This window comes from Crinia signifera, chromosome 1 (genome assembly GCF_055691185.1).
Source record: "Crinia signifera chromosome 1, ASM5569118v1, whole genome shotgun sequence".
Taxonomy (NCBI): Eukaryota; Metazoa; Chordata; class Amphibia; order Anura; family Myobatrachidae; genus Crinia; species Crinia signifera.
The window spans coordinates 256,763,642-256,786,042 of NC_139217.1; the positions used below are offsets into that span (position 1 = coordinate 256,763,642).

General features: G+C 44.5%; 1 protein-coding gene across 1 annotated transcript in view; it reads left to right on the forward strand.

The window, feature by feature from the left end:
• The window catches only part of TMEM38A (transmembrane protein 38A), a 95,504-nt gene that overhangs the window by 539 nt on the left and 72,564 nt on the right, over positions 1-22,401 (forward strand). The window lies entirely within an intron of this gene.

Sequence of the window (22,401 nt, forward strand, 5' to 3'; positions counted from 1 at the left end):
ATAGTGTGCCGAGCACAGCGCGGCACCGTGCCCGAAGCATAGCGAGCGAATCGAGCGATGCGAGGGGCTGCGGTTCACTTGCGACTGTGTCGACATTCGGAAAAAAAACCTGAAAGAACCCATGTTGACCTCGCACCTGTCGACCGAAAGGCATGTAGACTGTTTCACCAGTACATTCTATGTGTCGGGATTTTGACCCTGTCGGGATTTTAAATGTCGGGATTTTGTCCATGTTGGGATTTTGTCCATGTTGGTATTTTGACCCTTTCGGGATTTTGACCGTTGGGATTTCATACCGAATCCATATAGAAAATACATTGGTCTGTCTGTTTCTGTGTCTGTCCAATCTGTCTGTCAGTTCATGCTGTGATGTCATTAATGTCATAATGGTGACAACCAGGGAGGATCCAGGATAAAATGACAGGGGGGGGCACCATGATAAAAGATGGTTTTGTTGGGGGAGGGGCGGTGTTAGTGGTGCCAGAGTACATGCTAAGATAGCGGCAGAGAGAGGGTGGGAATGGGATTAAAAATAGGCCCTGGCATTTAAAGTATGCAGGCCCACCATGGCGACAAAAGTGAAGCATGTAGTTGTGCGCACGCCAAATGCGAGCTCTGGAAAAGGGGGTGTGGCCACACTACAGGGAGTGTAGTGTACCACACCGTATACAACTTCTACACATTATGCAACAAAATACTAGACCCCATTAAACTTGCCCATTACACATGATGCCAAATGGAATGAGCCAAAATTCACATAATGCCACATGGATTGAGCCAAAATTCACATAATGCCACATGGATTGAGCCAAAATTCACATAATGCCACATGGATTGTGTCAAAATTCACATAATGCCACACGGATTGAGCCAAAATTCACCGGGTGGGAGTCGGAATTAACGGGTCCCATATTATCCTATGGGGAAAAACGTTACAGCTTTGCCAGGAGATATCTCCGGTTCCCGGGGGGCTAGAGGGGCTGGGCTCGTTGGAAAGCCCCGGTCCTCAGCTACAAAATGACAGGGGGTCACGTGCCTGGGTGCCCCTCCCCCCCCTGAATCCACCAATGGTGACAACTGACTAAACCAGGGTTTTGCTGTTGCTGCTGCCTTGTCTCAAGGCCCCCCTGTGTTGGTAGGGCTGGTCTGCTCCAGGTTAGCACACCCTAACACTTTATTAACACTTATTTTTTCCTATCACATTGTATATATTTTGTATTTTAATCACACCTTCACTTCCCATAGCACTTATGTGCTTCTTATTAACCCTTACTAATTTTCATTTGTGTGCTGCCCTGGAGTACTCAGCCTGTGTCGGCATGTTGGGGGCCCACACCTCAGACCCATACCCAGTATTAGGGACTCCCAGTGACAGAGAGGCCTTGACGTACGGCCTGGGGGCTTAGCCCTATATCTGCAGATATATGCAACCAAGATCTCTGTATTATCTGATTAAGATGTAGTTATTTTCTCACTCAGTGTGCAATTGGGATCCAAAATGGTTTTTTTCCTAGACAGAATTACCCCTCCCTTTTGGCACCTGAATGACACACCTCTGATTGAGCAGCTTACCAACAAAAGTGTTGTCTCAAGGGAGCACAGGTAGCCAAGATGGTGCCCGGAGGGGCATAGTGGGGCAGGGCAGTGGTGGACCGAAGTCCGATCGGCAGGAAGGGCAGGGAACAGTGAGGTATGCCTGACCCCCTTTTCACACCTGGAACTCCAGCCAGCAATTAGGAGAAGCGGGGTGAAGTTCGGCCGGGAGGGGGTTAAATGGCCAAGCCGGTGGGGGAGGCAGCATTCAGCATGAGCAGAGTAGGGCAGCAGATGGGTAAGGGGGAATAACCGAGGTCCTACAGCATAGGCAGGGGACACATCATAAATCAATGAAGGCCATTGTCAGGTTGCTTGCCGTGCCCACCGTTCTCTGGCCCCCATTTACCATTGATCGCATTTACAATGCGATCTGGGCGGAATATTACTGCCCAGAATCGCATTGTAAAATGCAATCATTTCACCCCAATGTATTACCGGCCAGGGGGCTGGGACAGGGTTCCGAAAAGAGCCCGTCTCTGCCCAGAGCCGGAAGCCGGGGGGTCAGCTCATGCACCGTTATGCGCAAGCCGGAAATCTACTTGTTGATACATCGGGCAGCTTCGCATCCCCCATAGAAACCTATGGGGGATGCGGCCGGCGGCGTTGCAGGGGGGGATCGCAGCAGGGATTGGAGATTCCTGCTGCTTTCCCCTGTGATACATTAGGGGGATACTTAATATTTGCGGTTAACCCCCCAAAACAGGTGTTTTCAGGGATTTAGCCGCAAATATTATTTGAGAAATGCGGCCCTCTGTCCCTACCCTGCAAATGTAACTAGGGTGTTGTAAATTAACTGTGGCCAATGATTCAATCCCACATACTGTCTCTGAGCATGATTTCGATTGGGGATTGGGAGTTAGGTTACAGGAGGGACACAGCACACTGCCCTCTCCCTCTTATGGCCCTCCAGAGAGCCCTGTTAACAGGTGTGGATCATTTGGTCTACAACAACTAGGTCGACAAGCATTGGGTCACCACCACTAGGTCAACATGCAGCAAGGTCGACATGGAACTAGGTCGCCATTTTTACCAGAATGTCGACATGGGCACAGTTTGAAGTGCACCGCATCCCCTCTAATCACTCGCTTCGGGCACAGTGTTTTGCTAGGCTCACTGCACTATTTTACTCTCCCACCAAGCCCTAGTGGATGGTAGGGCATGAAATACCACCTGTTGGCATATGTCGGCTCAAAAATCAGTGAAAAACCCCATGTCGACCTTTTGACTGTCGACCTAGCCCACGTCGACAGTATGCTTGTGTTGACCTAATGTCATGTCGACATTGACCCATGTCGATATTAACCCATGTCGACCTTGTTGCATGTTGACCTAGTGGTGTCGACCCAATGCTTGTCGACCTAGTTGTTGTAGATCTAATGACCGTATCCCCTGGCAACACACATCTCACCATAAGTAGGCAATATTACCGGAAAAGCTATTCACATACGGTTAGTGACTGGACAAAGATAAGGGCAGTTTAGTGTGATGCAGCGGCAGACTTTGAGTGGGATTAAGGGGAAAATAGACATCATTGAAAGTCACATGTACCCTTCATTATGCAACTTAAGAACTGTGACCTAGAGAGCCTTGAGCAGGGCTGGCCAAAAGGTCGATCGTGATCTACCAGTCGATCACGTAGCTCCCGCTGGTAGATCGTAATCAAGTACCGTTCTCCCAAGTAAATATCTGCTGAAGCCTCTGAGAGGTTCTCAGAGGCTTCAGCGTTCCCAGTGATGCAGTGCACGGGTGACGTCATGACATCACCCGTGCACAGCAACTGAGGAGCCTGCGGCATGAAGATCATCGGCGGCAGTCATATTGTGCAGCGGCTCACATTTAGCATGTGCTGTCCCCGTTCTCCCCAACCAGCTCGCAGGATGATCAATACTGTGCACCACAGCCCCTCTGGGAGCTGCCTATCCCCTTGCAACCACAGCCAAATCCTCAGACGCTGGAGTGGTGGTGCCAGTGCGCAGCTCAGCACACACTGAGCAGCCTGCACATGGTGAGGGCCACAGACAGGGGGACCCAGCACACATTCAGGAGGTAAAGAGCCAGCCAGCCAGTCAGCCAGCCAGGTCCCGGGGAGATGACCGGGGAGAGAGCCGCAATAAACCTGCCAGCTAATTTACAGCTAAATATTTAGAATCGGATCTCCTACCTTCTGTCCTGCCTGCTTAATCTTCCTCAGCTTGCCATGTGCAAGACGCCAGCCCACTGCCACTGGGACCACTGTTCAAGGTGCAGGGTTAGTACTCACCCCCCTAAATATGTGCCATGTGCCCCCACTGTACACTGTATTACCCCATTATACACTGGGCCGCCACTCCCGCCCCCCCACAACGCACTGTGTAGCCAGTCCCCCCATTATACAATGTGAAACTTGCGCACTCACGCTCGACCCGAATATGGTCTCTGACCCCTCTTCCCACTATACACCATGCAGGGTGAGCTATTGTACACATAGGTAACATGTACAATTGTCCCCATCTCCTAGGGACTATTGTACACGTTACCTATGACAACAAGATTAACTTAATAAATAAGAAATTGGATGAATTGTCTGCATTTGCTTCACTTGACAGCGGATCACTCAATTTATGGACATTGTTTAAAAAGTATAGGCGCAACACCACAATTGTATTTCATATTGTCTGTTTTGGTCCCTTAACCCTCGGGGGACACTGTGGTGAGGCAGCCAATCTTATCTGATTATAATCGACCTAAAATCGAGAGCGTGGTGGTTTATTGGAGATCTATATATATATATATATATATATATATATATATATGAAAAAAAGGGTGAGATGGGCGCCTATAGTGTAGTATTTTCTGAACCAGTTTCGTCTCCCTTCACCACATGTAGACAGACCAACACCCCCAATCTTAAAGGTGTACCATATAGGGTGGTTTTCCGCCCTTCTTAATCCACTCCAGTAAATCCTTTTCTTGGAGTCCGTATGGGATATTGGGGATTCGTCAGAACGTATGTTAGAAGAGAGGTATCCGCAGGAGACAGGCACATAAAAGCTCTTTGACTGCGGGAATCCACAGGAGGAGCTCCTCCTGTGGATTCCCGCCCACCATCCTCCCCGGCTCTTGTCTCCCCGCCCAGTCTCCTCCCCGTGCGCGGCTCCTGACTGGCCGGGCGTGCGCAGCGCGGTCACAGGACGAGACCGGAGAGTGCTGAGCGGGAATCTCTGAGTTTTCATGTTAACTGGCTTGTGGGAAGGAAGTAGAGGGGAGGAGCCAGTACACCCAGTCAAAGAGCTTTTATGTGCCTGTCTCCTGCGGATACCACTCTTCTCACATACGTTCTGACGAATCCCCAATATCCCATACGGACTCCAAGAAAAGGATTTACTGGAGTGGATTAAGAAGGGAGGCTTTGGAATTCCTTGAAAGCTGTCGAGTAGTCGCTGGGACTTTCTTGATAAGACGCGCATAGAACAGTGGTGGAAAACCACCCTATACGGTACACCTTTAAGATTGGGGGTGTTGGTCTGTCTACATGTGGTGAAGGGAGACGAAACTGGTTCAGAAAATACTACACTATAGGCGCCCATCTCACCCTTTTTTCAGATTTTCTACACATAGGGTTCACGAGAACGAGAACCCATAGGAGAGGTGCTGCCACCCTAAAGGAAAGAGGGAAGTGTATATAAGGCCTAACACAAATTGGTGTGAAGAACCTTTAACATCCAAAGATCAGGGGACTACCAGCGCTAGTACCACCGTATACATCCATATATATATATATATATATATATATTTGTAGGTTGTAGGCCCGGCACTCGTTGGTCTCCTTTAGAGTAGGTGCTGTGGTGCCTTCCCAGATAGCAACAGGATGCCCCAATATAGAGTATGTGAAGAAGGCGGCATCAGTCTCAGTAAGGTGAAGTAAAAAAGCCTTTAATCCGACGGCGTTTCGGGAATTTAACCCATTCTCAAGGACATACAAGTGCACAATAAAACAAACACAGTATATAAAGCAGATAAGTCCCACCCCCAAATCAATCAGGCATCACCTGAGCTTACCGGTATCACTGCAAGCGGCTGCAGTAGATTGCGTCTAGGAACGAGTCCCCATTCACCACATCGCCCCCGAGTGACGCATCACGCTGTTACAGTGTGCTGACGTCACTCTGCTATTCTCCGTGGCGAGGACGACTCGCTCCCGGTCAGCTGATCATAGCCGCACGTCACTCTGCTGCGTCCCGGCATCACCCGCGTTACCAAGCAACCTACAAACAATAACAAAAAAGGGAATATGACATTATGACATAAAAAATATAACAATATAAGATAAAAACATCTTAAAAAGAACTTCATATCAAACTGTCATCCACTGTTAGGCAAAATACATATTAACTACATGCGGCAGTAAACCACCACATGATGTGCGTATGTCAGTGATATGTACATAGATAAGGAAAGAATTTACAATAAAAATCTATTTAGATCAAGAGAAGAAAGGAACCACAAACAATTAATTAATAAGTAAGCAGTAAGTTAACAATAGATTCATCAAATCCAATAATCAGAGATAACATTGTAATCCCCACTGTTCATTTAAACCTTTAGGGGCAAGTGTCTGCAAATAGAAAATCCATTTGCATTCTAACTGCAATAGTTTTTTGGGTACTTATGTAATATCTGGGCTCCCGTTTTTCTTATGAGACCGTGTCCCCTCGCGGGGCTCGCTGCGCTCACCACGCTTCGGGCACGGTGGCTCGCTGCGCTCGCCACACTATACAAAATCAACTCCATGCGTAGTTGGATAGTAGGGGTATGAAAAAATGGGGTGCATTTAACATGGGAGCCCAGATAATACATAAGTACCGTTTTTTGTTTCTGTTGCCGCCTCAAAGGGAAGCTGGTACATGGTCTATGATCATCGACCTCATACTTGCCACGCTATGCCCAAATTTTATGCAGTGGCGTGCCACTGGCTGATCACTATATCCACATGATAATCCCTGGTGAATCCCTGACCTATGTAGGGCCATCCGTTCTTTGAACGTACGTTGAGTTTTCCCCACATAGGTCAGGCCACAGGGACAGGTAAGAAGATACACGACGTATGATGAATGGCATGACAAAGGAAATTTAATGGGGATACGTTTCCCCGGATGGGGGTGATTAAAGGTAGCACCTTGCCATGGACCTGCAAGTGATACAGCCCAGGCAGCGGTAGCAACCATTTTTTCTCCCGAGGAAAGTGGGCCCCGGCAGTTTATCCCACCCAGATATGTCTAATTTGACAACCTGGTCTTTGATATTTTTACCTCTAGTAAGGCTAGGTAGTAACCTAGTGTTAGCCAGGAGGGGCAGGTCTTCATCAGTTGAAACTGCTGGCCAAAATTGTTTAGCTTTCATGATGTTATTTTTACTCCTAGTGGAGAACTGGTTAACCCATGGTATTTTGTTGTTAACAACTGTATCCTTATGTTTTTTTCCTTTGAGTAATTCACTACGTGGGATGTCAAGAACCTTCTTTTTAAGGGCCAATAATTTTTTTCGCTGGTAACCCCTATCAATGAATCTAGCCATCATGGCATCCAAGGCTGGCTCGACCTTGGTAACATCTGAGGTAATACGCCTCACTCTCAAAAATTGAGAGTAAGGTAAACCCTTGCGGGTTGCCACAGGATGAAAACTTTAATTCCGCAATACTGTATTGCGGTCAGTGGGTTTGATGAATAAATTGGTCTGAATTAAGGAATCAGTGATCTCGATGTTTACCGTGGAAGGGTGTACATTGTGTGTGAATTTGACCACACTAGTGGTCAGATTGTGTGCCGACAAAAGTTCCATCAACTGCCCAGGCTCATCACCCCAAAAAATCAATAAATCGTTGATAAAACGACGATAAAATAAGACTTCTGGTTTTAGGTTATTCTGATGAAAAAATAAGCCTTGCTCAACGTGATGCATAAAAATGTTGGCATACGCCAGGGCCACTGAGGACCCCATAGCGCAGCCAGACATCTGTAAATAATATTTACTGTCAAAAATAAAATAATTGTGGGTTAGGATGAGACTGAGCAGTTGTACAATGAACATCACCGGTGGTCCACTATATTCAAGACTAGATTCCATGAAAATACGCACTGCCTCCACACCTGCATCGTGTGGGATACAGGTGTAGAGGCTAGTAACGTCAGCTGTACATACACAATGGAAAGATTTCAACCGATCACCACCCTGCAGTGCCTCCAAATCAGCCAATAAGGTGGTACAGGTTGAGTATCCCGTATCCGAATATCCGTTATCCGAATTATTCCGAAAACCATACATTCCAGAAAGTTAACAAATTTTTTTTTTTTTGCTAAAAACTCACTGGGGACATTTGTAACAGCACTACTGAGGACATGATATGTAACTGGCACTATATATGTACAAGAAAATGGTTGCTTGGCTTTCAAATTCAATATCTGAGATAGTACACACATTTTGTTTCATTTTTTGAAACCTTGTTTTTTGAACAAATAAAATATATTTGTGTGCATTTCATGTGTTTGATGTGTTTATACAGCATAAATGCAAGATACTTCAAAATACATAATTGAAATATTAAAATATTCCGAAATACGGAATAATCCGTTATCCAAAATTCTCCTGGTCCCGAGCATTTTGGATACGGGATACTCAACCTGTAGTATCTTTAAGATATCCCGGCATGGTTTGTACCAATGGATTCAGGATACTATCAAGGTTCACTGAAACAGGATGATATAAGGACCCTCGGGCCGAGATGATAGGCCGGCCCGGTGGATGTTGTAGGTCCTTATGTACCTTAGGCAAGGTGTAGAACAGAGGCACAACAGGGTAATCAACTCTTTAGGCATCACATAATTCCCTAGATCAGAGGTTCCCAATCTTTTTTGATTCACGGCACCCTAGAGAATCAGAATTTTTTTCACGGCACCCCTAGGTCCAAAAAAATTAATTAGATTGGGTTTATATGCGATTCTTAGCGGCAGTTATGTGGTAAAGGGCAGGATTTGCTTCTGTTTGTACACATTCTATGATTGGCAGCCACCAGCACTGGTTTTGCTCCTAAATAATTAACCATTAATAAGTTGAGTTGGTCCTGGACCACCAAGCCGCGGCACCCCTGCATGTGTCCCGAGGCACCCCAGGGAGCCACGGCACACAGTTTGGGAACCACTGCCCTAGATACTACACCCTCACTAACAGCACATGCCAAAATAGCATCCAGTTCACTTTTGTACTCTACAGTAGGATCTTTTAAGAGACGCTTGTAAACATCAATATCAGTTAACTGCTTGTAACACTCACTTTTGTAATGGTCCAAGTCCTGTATAACCACAGCCCCCCCCCCCCCCCCCCTTGTCTGCGCTTCTAATAAGAATGTCTTTCCTTGCAGACAAATCTTTAAGAGCAGTTTGTTGTTGTGCAGATAAATTAAATCGTCACGGCTCCGGTGACGACATCGGCTCCCCCATCTGTTGTAATAAACGGGTATAAGTTTTTATGGAGGGACTGGTGGACATAGGTACAAACTTGGACGCAGGCATAATTTTTCTTAATTGGTGTGGTAACATGTCCTTCTCGTGGAGATTCCTTGGATTGGATGTCTGTTTCCTGAAGTATTCCTTTAATTTTAACGTTCTATTGAACTTAAAGGTGTCTACTTGCCATCTAAAAGGATCCATCTTGGTTGTAGGAATAAAAGTCCTAATGACAGCACCTGTTCCTCTAATGTAGTGAGTGGAACTTTAGACAGGTTAAAGATCAGTTCTTTAATTTGCGAGGAGGACAGTACCTTGTTTTGTCTGCGGTTCTGTCCCGCCCTCCTCGTCCTCTTCCTCTTGGTGGGACTGATTTCATGCGGGGATCGACCCCTAAAGGGCCACTCGCTTCACCCACACTTGACGGAAGGGATTCGTTCTCACTCTGGGAGGTGCTGGTATCTTGTGGTCGAATTGGCCCCCTACGCTTATGACGAAAGAATTTGCCTCTTTCATTACCCTGTTGTTGTAAAGGGTTAATCCAATTGTAAACTTGCTTTTGATCGTAATCAGCCTGGACCTTCCTCATTTTTTCTCTTTTGAAAGCTATGAGATCTTTCCTATATTTTTCCATTTGTACTTGTATGCGGTCCATCCAATCGGTGCCCGCATCTTTAGTCAGGGTATCTCTATGTAGGGTTTCGAACTCCAAGATTATTTGCTCAAAAGCTTTCTGCTCGCGTGTTGCCTCCTCCACTACCAGTAAAATCAAGTCCATTGAGCATTTATTTAGGACTGCCATCCAACAACGGCAAAAGCTGATGTTGCATTTCCCGATAGTGGGGCAGTTTTTAACGCGGAAGCCGCATGGAATTTGCTTCAGTCTATAATAATCAGAAAGTGTAATAGCGTGATATAAAAAATCACATTCACGTTGCTTGAGCTTTATAAGTTGTTTAAACAGCATATCAGTCCACATACTTGGTCCGTCATCATCCAATCGCCGACTGGATAAGATTTTATCAGCTTCTGCTTCACTAAAGGAAATCATCTCACGTACATCCAACTGCATGAATTCTGCAGCCTCATCTAAGGCTTGACTTGCAGAAGACATAATTGCCCAATGGACTCAGCAATGATATAAAGTCCGAATAGAACAGTACCAACCTTGCTGTGGTACTGGGTCTTGTAGATGTCAGATTGACCGATCTGGGTATGCTGGATTATCCTTTTGTAAGTAGTATGGTGCCTTGGCATGACCCTATCTAGGCTATGCAGCCACAAGAGTCCAATATATTTGTAGGTTGTAGGCCCGGCACTCGTTGGTCTCCTTTAGAGTAGGTGCTGTGGTGCATTCCCAGGTAGCAACAGGATGCCCCAATATAGAGTATGTGAAGAAGGCGGCACTCATTAGTCTCAGTAAGCTGAAGTAAAAAAGCCTTTAATCCGACGGCGTTTCGGGAATTTTACCCGTTCTCAAGGACATACAAGTGCACAATAAAACAAACACAGTATATAAAGCAGATATATATATGCGTCTAGATGCTGGCACTCAACTCCTGTTTCTTTAAAAGCCCGGTGCCCTCCCTGTGAGGCAAGCCGTGGCTGTGCTCCATACACAAAAGAAAGAAGAGACTGCGGCACTCGGGACTTAGATAAAACAAATGAACATGTAGCCAAACTAACTTGTAAGATGTTTTGAAAAAAGCAGAAGTAAAGGCTGAAACATCAACAAAGTTAGTTTGGCTACGTGTTGATTTGTTTTATCTAAGTCCCAAATGCTGTGTTCTCTTCTTTCTATTGTGTGTGTGTGAGTGTGTATGTATATATATATATATATATATATATATATATATATATATATATATATATATATATATATATATATATATACACGTTTCAAATAAAGATGTCACTCCGGGTCTTTCTTTGTGCAAAAAAGGTGCTTTACTGGTACCTACGGCGTTTCAGGACTAGCCCGTCTTCAGGACATACGGGCTAGTCCCAAAACGCCGTAGGCAGCAGTAAAGCACCTTTTTACACAAAGAAAGACCCGGAGTGACATCTTTATTTGAAACGTATATGGTGGAAGTTGTTCCTCTGGATGGGCACCTGGGCAAAGCATTTGTTTGTATGAATGGGGAGTGCCGGACCCTGCACAATACTATATATATATATATATATATATATATAATATATATATACATCGGTGGTCTGGCACTCCTAATAATGAAAACAGCAATGTCCCGGGTGCCCTCACAAGTAAATAATATAGACGTGCAGAGGTGCGGCACTCCTGGTATAAATGAAGACTCGTAATCGGGAAATTTCCACAACGTTTCAGTTCATTAGAACTTTTTTCAAGTGTACAAAAAACAATGATAAGCATCTTACCTTTATAGTACATTCACCCAATGTGTAAGCGCGGCAGGCTGGGACCGGGACCTCGCACCCGTCCAGGGTTGTCGCAGTCTGATGACGTCATCACGCCTAACGTGGCGCGTGACGCTCAGTGTGTGGAGAGAGCCCGTAACCAAGGAAACATATAAACAAACCGCGCGGCAGCCGTCCTGTGTACCATAACAAATACACAACAATAAATAAGCAGGTAGCACAATAACGTAAGCTGTACTGGGCTATAAATACTAAGCTACGGTGGCTGTACGGGTGATAAAGGGGATGGACATAACAATAAGTAACACAACTACTAACTGTCGACATGCTAGTGTCGACCTGAGTAAAGCCATGCACAAGATGAATGAAAATGATGTGCTGGCTAGAGAATAATGAAGGGGATAATATGACATTTAAAAAAAACAATAAAGATAACAATGAAGCTAAATGCTAGAAGAGCGAAAAAGGAAAAGAAGTAGGAGAATGGACATAAGTACAGCAGTAGATAACCAACTCAATGCGATATGAATGAAATGTTCTCATTGAGTCCTTTAGGTGCAATAACATCCATGGTCATGATCCATCTGGTTTCCAATTGGATAAGCTTCAACGATCTGTTACCACCTCGTGGCAATGGAGGTACCGTGTCGATCATCCGATATCTTAATGAATTTAACGGGTGGCCAAACTCCAGAAAATGTCTGGCAACCGGTTGTTCTGCCTTTCCTGATGCCAATGCTTTACGAATGGCTGACCGATGTGCCGTCATTCTGTCCTTAAATTTGCAGTCAGTTTTGCCTATGTAGGCAAGCCCACACGGGCAAAGTATCTGATAGACTACGTGGGTGCTATCGCAATTGAATCTGTGTCTAATAAGGTATTTCCGTCCCGTATGAGGATGATAGAAGCAGTCTCCAGGCATGAGAAATTGACATGTAGTACATCCGCATTTGCTACACCCCATTTTAGGTGTTTGTAGGAATGTTTCCTTGGATGCAATGGTTTTGTATTTAGTTATATCAGATTCGACTAAAATGTCCTTCAAATTTCTGCCTCGAGTATAACTAGGCATTATCAGGGTGTTCTCCAAACCAAGGGCCGCATCGGTGTTAACTATAGGCCAGTATTTTTTTGTGATAGTATTGATTTGTTGGGAGTTCACATTGTACCTTGTTACCCATGGAATTCTGGGAGCCTTGGGCATCGAATTGCTCCGTGATGGCTGAAGTAAGGTGACTCTGTCTAACTTAATGGCCTTTTCTTTGGAGGCCTGTAGATCTTTCATAGAATAGCCCCTGACAACAAATTTTTTTATGAGTTCATCAAGTTGCAAAAGTGCCGTAGCCTTGTCACTGTTAATCCGCATCACCCTTACCATTTGGGAGTAGGGGAGTCCACAAATTAAGCTCTTGGAATGGCAGCTGGTGGCCTGCAGAATTAAATTACGATCGGTCGGCTTCGAATATAAGGAAGTATCAATCCTAGTGCCTTTTTTAGATACTTTAACATCAAGGAAATGTACTTCTGTTTGGCTAAAAGTGTAAGTAAATTTAATGGGGTTCTCACTTTGGTTATGTTTCTCGAGTATGTCGACCAGCGATTTTTGGGTATTGTTCCACACAATGAAAAGATCGTCTATGAAGCGACAAAGCATGCCGATATCTTTTATACATTCTGGATTATCATAGAATATAATATTCTCAATCCCGTACATCACAATGTTGGCGTAGCTAGGAGCTGCCGAAGACCCCATAGCACAGCCTTGAAGTTGAAGATAATATTGTCCATCGAATGTGAAGAAATTGTTGGTGAGTATTAGCTCTAGAAGATTGACAATGATTTCCTGATGATCTTCTGGAAAGGTGCTTTTCTGATGTAGAAACCGTCGAACCAAATTAAGTCCATACCCGTGGGGGATGGATGTGTATAAGCTTACAACATCTATACCCACCAGCCAGCTGTTTGGTAGTATCTGGGGGATATCATTCAATTTATTAAGAAAAGTGCCAGTGTCCATCAGATAACTTGGTTCCTTTTGGATCAATGGTTGAAGCAATTAATCAATATAAGCAGCTGTTGGTTGCAACAATGATCCTTTGGCAGCAATGATAGGACGCCCGGGAGGGTCTATGATGCTTTTATGAATTTTCGGCGTAGTATAGAAGATGGGAGTGATGGGAAACTGGGGTACCAGAATTTTATGTATCTCTTGCGGTATGAGACCACAGTGTACTCCATCTTGCAGTATCCTCATAAGTGATTTTTTACACTGTGCTGTAGGATCTGCCGGCAGCGTGCGGTACACAGCAGTGTCTTTCAACTGGCGCATGGCTTCTTTTTTATAATCTTGCACATCTTGCAAAACGATGCCGCCCCCCTTGTCCGCTGCACGGATAATTAACTGTTTATTGCTGGCTAAGTTGTTTAATGCCGTTCTCTCTAGCGGCGTGAGGTTGGGATGTGAGGAACGAGGTGTGATGCTGGCAACATTTTCATCTACCATCCTCATATAGGATTTGATGCTGGCATTCATGGAAATGGGTTCGAAGGTAGATTTAATTTTATACGGTGCCAATTGTTGAGGAATCGATGATTCAGTTTCTTTCTGTGTGGACGGTTTAGAGTGAAAATATTCTTTCAATTTCAATTTTCTATGGAATGCTTGTCTTTCGATATTCCATTGCAAAGAGTCAAAGGGGACCGATGGTATGAATGATAACCCTTTGCTCAATAATCGATGCTCGCTGGAGGACAGTTCATATGACGAAAGGTTGAAGATTACCCCCTCGGAGGCTTGGGGGGTCTTCCCACCCTTCCTCTGCCTGCGGGCTTGCTGTCCCCTCCGGGTGTAGGGGCGTTTTTGCCTGCGATATTCGTCCTGGTGGCCACCCCTAAAGGGCCTTTCGATTTGTCTGCGGTGTCTGCTGATGAATTAGCCGACTCATCTGAAGTATCAGTATCAAACCGGTTGTTCCATTTTCTATTTCTCCTAAAGAATGGTTTTTTACGTTCAGTTGATTGGGGATCCGACAGCCATCTGTACACGGTATGTCTCTCGTAGTCTAAATCCACCTTCAGGCTTTTCTCCTTTTTAAACTTTATCAGCTCTTTCTTGTATTCGGCTATTTGAGTTTTTAATTTATCAAGCCAGTCTGTTTATTATTATTATTATTATAATTTTATTTATAAGGCGCCACAAGTGTTTCGCAGCGCCGTACAAAGGAACAATACAGGGAGACAAAAACTTGGCATAACATTGAATAAATAACAAAAATACAGTACAAATAAAGAGCACCACAGTTCAATACACATTACAGCTTAAATGTAAGTAGTGAGGACCCAATCAACATACAACTAGAGGCTTGAGGCCAATGATGGAGATGAGTATGAAGATGGTCACTGAGTGTTGGAGTAAAGGAGAGCTGTGAGTGAAATGTGAAGAGAAGTGGGCTTTGACAACAGGAGGGAAGAGGGCCCTACTCGGAGGAGCTTACAATCTAGTAGGAAGGGGAGACAGACAGATTACAAGAGGTGCAAGCGAGGGGGTGGTGGTTAGATAGCAGGATGTAAACAGGAAACAGGCAAGGGGTCGGAGAACCAGCTGGTTTATGCAGTGGAAGGGTACGCTTTGATGAATAGGTGAGTTTTCAGTGCCCGTTTGAAGCTTTGCAAGGTCGGGGAGAGTCTAATGGAGCGAGGGAGTGCGTTCCACTGAAGGGGTGCAGCACGGGCAAAGTCCTGTACTCTAGCATGGGAAGCAGTGATCAGGGTGGAGGAGAGACGACAGTCGTCAGCTGACCGTAGAGGGCGGGAGGGTGTATGAATGGAGATGAGGTCAATGACTAGCGTGGTTGTGTGTTTATCCTCAAATTCTTTGATTTTTATTTTCATTTTTTCTTTTTCTTTGGTGGACTGGTCTATCACTAGAACCATCAGATCTAGTGAGCACTTGTTTAGAATTGCTACCCAGCGCTTGCAAAACGCTGGGTCGTAGCGGCCGATGGTATTGCGATTAGCCGGCACTTGCTCTCAACAGCTGCTGGCGGTGCAACGGATAAGTAAAGGAAGTATATATTGGTAATGCGGGCACACAAATAACTTTTTCCCAATCGCACAGGTAGATAATGATTATATATATATATATATATATATATATATATATATATATATATATATATATATATATATATATATATATATATATATAGAATAACCCCTTGTTTAATTTTTAGAACTCACTGAGTTTTTTGTGGTGGGGTGTGCTGCCACTGAGACAGAAATTGGACATAATTTTTAAAGAAAGAAGAAGGCTGTCATGAGTGCAGCGCACTTGAAAAAGAGAAGATTGTACAATAAAAAGTAACTTTTAATTTTATATCTTAAAATGGCGACATATAAAAGACAAAACATACATGGGTAGAAGACAAGGTAAAGATAAAAAGGATCTTTAACTTGTCTTCTACCCATGTATGTTTTGTGCCGCACTCATGACAGCCTTCTTCTTTCTTTGAATTATATTGGTAATGCACTAGTATTCTTCCATGTATAATACTTGTAAATTTGTAAATATATATATGTAACATATTTTTTGTTGTAGGTGAAGGTAACATTGTATGTATATCCTCATTCCGAACGCGCTGGGTAACCATGGTGATGCGTCAAGTTCACGGGGGGGAATGTGAGTGAGATGCGCTCTGAACTTCCGGTTGATGGGCGGAAACCACGGCCCGGGACAGCGCGAAGTTTGAGATCACTCTGGGTATAAAGTTATGTGTTGTAACTCTTATCTTTTGATACTGTACTGCCTGACAACGGGCCAATAAAAGGCTCGAAACATTGCAAACTGCAATCCTGATGCTGTGAAATTCTTTTTTGAGATGAGTGCCGGAGTTCGCCTATATATACTTCCTTTACTTATCCGTTGCACCGCCAGCAGCTGTTGAGAGCAAGTGCCGGCTAATCCCATTATATATGATTGGAGAATCAGCCAAGTTATCTCCATTGAAAGTCTGTGCACTGCTGTAAAATTCAACCCGAGAGTCAATACGTATATGTGCTATGGTCTTCACCTGTACAACACCTAGTCTGCACCGAGTGTGCAGTAAGATTGATGATTACTGTGACTGCATTATTCTGTTGTCAGTATGTATTCTCTGGAAAGAGGGTTCCCTACTCAATTTGAGTGTACGGTCAGAACCAGTGATAACGCGATCAAGCTGCTGATCCAGAAGTAAAGGCTCCCTACTCTTCACATTTGAGTGCAGGGTTAGAGCCAGCTACATTGAAAATGGACGGATCAAGCGGATTTAGGGGGGTATTCAATGTCAGGGGCACGGCTGTCGAGCTAGCGCGACAGCCGTGCCCCTGTCCCATTTCTCGCTTTGCTCGCCTGGAGCTCAGCAGTCGGGATTCAATGTCCTGGCCACCGGCAGCGAAAAGGGGGCGTGGCTGCGAGCTGAGGACGGAAATAGACAAGCTCCGGCCGGGAGCTCGCCTATTTCCCGCTTTTCTCGGCAGAATGAGCCCGACAGCTTGTGATGTCGGGCACGTTCTGCTGAGAACCCCTGTTCAATGCTGTCGGGGAAGACAGCATTGAATAGGGCCCCGCAGCCATCTCCCCCGTCGGGAGATGGCTGCGGGAGCACGACACCGATTGAATACCCCCCACAATTGGAATGAGATACCACTGGGCGAGACTCTGAGTTTATCAGAGAGTGAAACTGAAGCCGTGTTATTTAAAGAAAGGCTCCGAGATCCCACAAAAACAACAGATAAGGAGGAATTCTTTAACACCTTACTCAAATTCAAGAAAAAAGAGGTGGATTTTTTACTTCATGGGGTAACACTATCCAAATATATAAGAGAGAAAAAAATCCCAAGAGTGTTTCGGGTGAAGAATTCACCCACAGGGAGATATAATAAGGAGTTTGCACGGTGCTGGATAGCGTTCATGAACAAATGTTCAATAGATCTCATGATACTTGTGGTAGAAGAATCAACCCGAGAGCTAGCTGTGATCAGGAAGAAAATTGACGAATACCAAATAAAACATAAAACAACCCACAGTGGACACCGCACTATTTGAAAAACTATAAACCCAGATAGCCTCTTATAAGAAGGAATTTGTGACCTTCAAAAAGAAGAAATTTGAAATAGTGGATAGAGATTACCAAGAGTTAAAAGTCTACCGATGGTTGTCAGGGGGATCGGAAAATCAACAATCGTATCCCAGCAAACATGGAGAGGGAGAAGAGATGCAGGGGGAAATTTACTAAAGGAAATTTGTAAAAAATAGGTGTATTTGTATCCAGAAATACACTTATTTTTGACATTTACTATCCCGAAAATACGGCAATTCGTATTCGTATTGATAGCACATCAATACGAATACGAATTGCCGTATTTTCGGGATAGTAAATGTCAAAAATAAGTGTATTTCTGGATACAAATACACCTATTTTTTACAAATTTCCTTTAGTAAATTTCCCCCGCAGTGTCTAGTGACTACCAAAATTAATCAGATGATTCTGATCAACAAGCCAGGAGACCGAATTCTGCCCAGAGACCCCCTTTAGGGGTAACCACGAGGAAAGGGTGAGGAACAAAAAAACATTGAGTCAGAAGAGGAGGCCAATGTAATCGTTGGCAGGAGAAACAGAGCCGGGGGAAGGAAGAAACCTTAGTGTTTAATTTGTCTAAGAGGGAATTCTCTGATTCCGAAATCTCAGTTCTTAATAAAGGACTAGGATATGTACCGACAAATCCTTTTGAGACGTTTGATTGGCATGTCGACCACTATAAATTCAATAGAACTTTAAGACTGAGAGAGTTCTTTGGGAATGCGGATAGAGCTCCCTTAGAACAAGAGACACCTAAATTTCTGAGAAAATCCAAATTTGACCCTGTATCAAATAATATGGCAATCCAGGGATTTACAAGAGCAGTTGACAACCAAATACTAGAGGCAACCAAAACCCGGCAGGTTTATAAGAACAATCTAAACCCTGATGAATGGAGGGCTCTGAAAGATCTGGGCTCATATCGTGATGTTGTGTTTCGAGCAGCAGAGAAAGGGGGTGGGGTGGTTATTCAGGATGTCGATAAGTATATGCATGAAATATACAGTCAATTAAATGTTGAAAGTACTTACATGAACTTGATCAGAGATCCCACTAACAGGTATAAAATAGAGCTTGATAATATATTGAAAAGTATGCATAATAGTGGGGTGATCAATGAAGAAACTTTGCATTTCCTGACAATTGAGTATCCAAGAGTTCCCCTCCTGTACACCCTGCCTAAAATTCACAAGAATAAATCAAATCCGCCAGGTAGACCAATTATATCTGCGCGTGATGCCTTGTATAGCAATGTATCCCAATATCTAGATTTTTACTTGCAGCCGTGTGTACAGGCGGAGAACACTTATATTAAGGATACATCTGATTTAATTGGTTTGTCTTCAAGAGTTGGGGGAGCTTCCCCAAAATGTGTGGTTGGTAACCCTTGACATTGCAATTCTATACACCACTATACCGCATGATGGTGGCATACTGGCTGTAGAAAAATTGTTGGTGGATAACGCTTTATATAAAGGTCCTGACATTAAATGGTTCCTTAAACTGTTGAGGTTGATATTGGAGTGTAACTATTTTCACTTTAATGGTAAATATTATGCCCAGCTAACCGGAGTGGCGATGGGTTCTCACAACGCTCCAACTTATGCCAATGCCTATATGGCAATAATGGAAAAATATCTATTTTTTAATAGGGAGGTCAGAGATAGGATCCTGTTTTTCAGGAGATTTATCGACGACCTATTCCTATTATGGTCCGGGAGTTATGAAGAATTTCATGAACTCATGCTCTCCATCAATGGCAGGGAAAGTCCCATTAAATTAACTTTTGAAATGAGTAGAGAACGTGTGTCCTTTCTGGATATCAGCATACGATTGGTGGACAACAGAATAATAACTAGTCTCTACACCAAACCCACAGACCGCAATACACTACTCAGGGCAGACAGCTTTCATCCCCATTCTACTCTTGACAGCCTACCATACTCACAACTACTCAGTCAAAAGGATAAATAGCGATGAGTCTGAATGTGAAGCCCAAATGCAGATAATGATGGACAAATTCAGGTCACGAGGCTATCAAGAAGATACCTTACTAACAGCTAAAAGAAAGGTAGACAGATTAACTAGAGATGAAATCCTCAAACCCAAAATCACTGATCATACTAAGGTAGACGTGATCAATTGGGTTCGCAATTATGATGTGGCTTACAAACAAACTAATAAGATCACTCAGAACTTATGACCCATAATACAGAATGATAAAGATCTAAAATGTTTAAAGAGAACCAGAATCCGACCCTGTTATAAACGGGGGAAAAATATTAGGGATTGGGTCATCAGATCTGACATTCATAGGTGTGCGCAGCACATTTTATTATGGGGTGCACAATCGATTGTGCATGTCTAACAACACCCATTGGGTGCGTCTAACACCACCAATCAGGGGATTCAGTATGAAATCCCGGCGGTCGGGATCCCGGCATCAAAATCCCGACGCCGGAATCCCGACTGCCGAAAACCCGACAAGGGGGGGATGTGGATCGCCCCCCCTTGCGGGCTCGCTGCGCTCGCCACGCAGCGGGCCCGGTGCCTCGCTACGCTCGGCACGCTAATTTATTCTCCCTCCAGGGGTGTCGTGGACACCCACGGAGGGAGAAAGTGTCGGGATTTTGGTGGTTGGGATTCCAGCGTCGGGATTCTGAATGCCGGGATCCCGACGGCCAGGATTTAAACTACATCCCCAATCAGGCATGTCTACCATCAGCAATTCGCACTCGATACAATATAAAACACCTCTCAGCCACACCATAACCTCCTGCCTATTTCAGTTTTAATCTTCTAATGACTCTGTGTAACAGTGCATGCAAATAAATTTGGAAACATATGGATGACACAGATATGTAGTGATATGACAATGGTCTAGTACAATTAACAATGCAAAACACACATAATTGAATGATGGGCTCTTCTTTTAAAAGAATATCGGGTACTTGTGTATTATCACGGCGCCCACGATATTCAGTCGTATGGCATTGTATTCCATTTAAATTTGTATACCATTGTATATGGCATACAATGGCATACAATGCAATGAGATGCGATTTTAAATTGTATATACAATCTTTAATTGTATAAGCACCATAATAGGTGCTTACAATGTTAAATGAACCCCCACGCCACTGCCACTATCAACGCCAACCCGAAGCGTGGCGAACGCAGCGTGCCTGCGAGGGGCGGCGGTACGCGTCCTCCGACCTTTTGATACCCCCACTATCCACGTCGGCATGGAGTTGAATTTATATAGTGTGGCGAGCGCAGCGAGCCACCGAGCCCGAAGCGTGGACCAGGCATGAATGGCCTACAGATTACAGACTTATACATGTGCAATTTAAAAATGTAGTTTTGCAAGATTACTGCTAGATAATGATATGTTGAAGTAATCTAAACTGGCACAGCAGAATTTATGGGGCCATGCACTAAGGGCAAATGTTTATTGATTATATAAGTAAGGCTACGCAAAAAAAATTAAGTGTACTGGTACTTTATTTCAGTTAGCTTGAAAGACCTGCATTACATAACACAACTTGGCTACCATGTGTCCAGTCTCTCAGTGTCTGGTGCTGCCCTCTGCAGAACACTTAAGCTTATCCTATCCTTGCCTAAGTGTATTTTGATCCATGCACCTGTTTTTGTCAATAAGAATGAACAAAAAAATACCCAGTCTCTTCATAAGTGCAAGAGCAGAGGTCAATTTCTCTCCTCTGCTGGAGATGGCTGTTCCTCGCTGTCATACATAGCACATAATTTGATGGGAAGAAACACACACATTATAAATATATACTTGTACTACAGTTGTAGCCTGGAAATAGCTCTCTGCCAATTTCCTGGCTCTTGTCAGTGAGTAATGGAACCAGCAGTTTGGTGTCATCCCTCGACGGGTGACACTCGGGTCACTCAGACTAGTTCTTTTTTTTTTTTTTATCAAAATGTTGTGATTCCAGATTAAGAAATCACATTGTGGATCTGTTTTCATAGGATTCATCACATGCAGGAAGGATTACTTTTTGGTCCTCTAGGCCAGTGGTTCCCAAACTTTTTTGAATAACGGCACCCTAGAGCATCAAAATATTTTCAATGCACCCCTAGGCAAAATGCTTCTTATCGATAAAATCTGAAAAAAAAAATATTAAATTAAGTGCATTGTGTTTATAGGTCACAGTTATCTGGTGAGGGACAGGATTTGCTCCTGTTTGTCCACATACAGTATGTTATGATTGGCAGCCCCCAGCACTGGTATTGCCTGGTACATTGACCATAGATAATATGAATTGATCTTGGTCCACCAACCCAAGGCTCCCCTGCAAGTGTCCTGAGTAGGGTGGCCAATCCCGGGATCGGGATCGGCGGGATCCCGGGATTTGGCCCCTAAAACGCCGGGATTTCAATCCCGGGATTGGAGTTTCCAATCCCGGGATTTCGGGATTAGACTGCGCATGCGCAGTCTAATGCCGGCAGCGTCTGAGCAAGTGCTCAGACGCTGCCCAGCTACTCCCGTCCCGGCGTTGTGGCTCTGCGCAGCGTGACGAGGCCAGAGGTCACGCTGCGCAGCACCGTCCTGTCATCGCCCGGCCGCCCGCACACCTCCCTGCCCGGCTCTGGAACTAAAGTGGCCGCCTCCCGCCCGGCTCCAGTAATGGACCGCCCACCCTCCCAGCGTCACCAAACACCCGCCCGGCCGCACTGCACAATTGCACATGTAAGTAAATATGCGGGGCGGCCGGGGCGGGTTTTTTTTAATTAGGGAAGCCAATCCCGGGATCCCGGGAATCCCGGGATTGGGCATTTTTCAATCC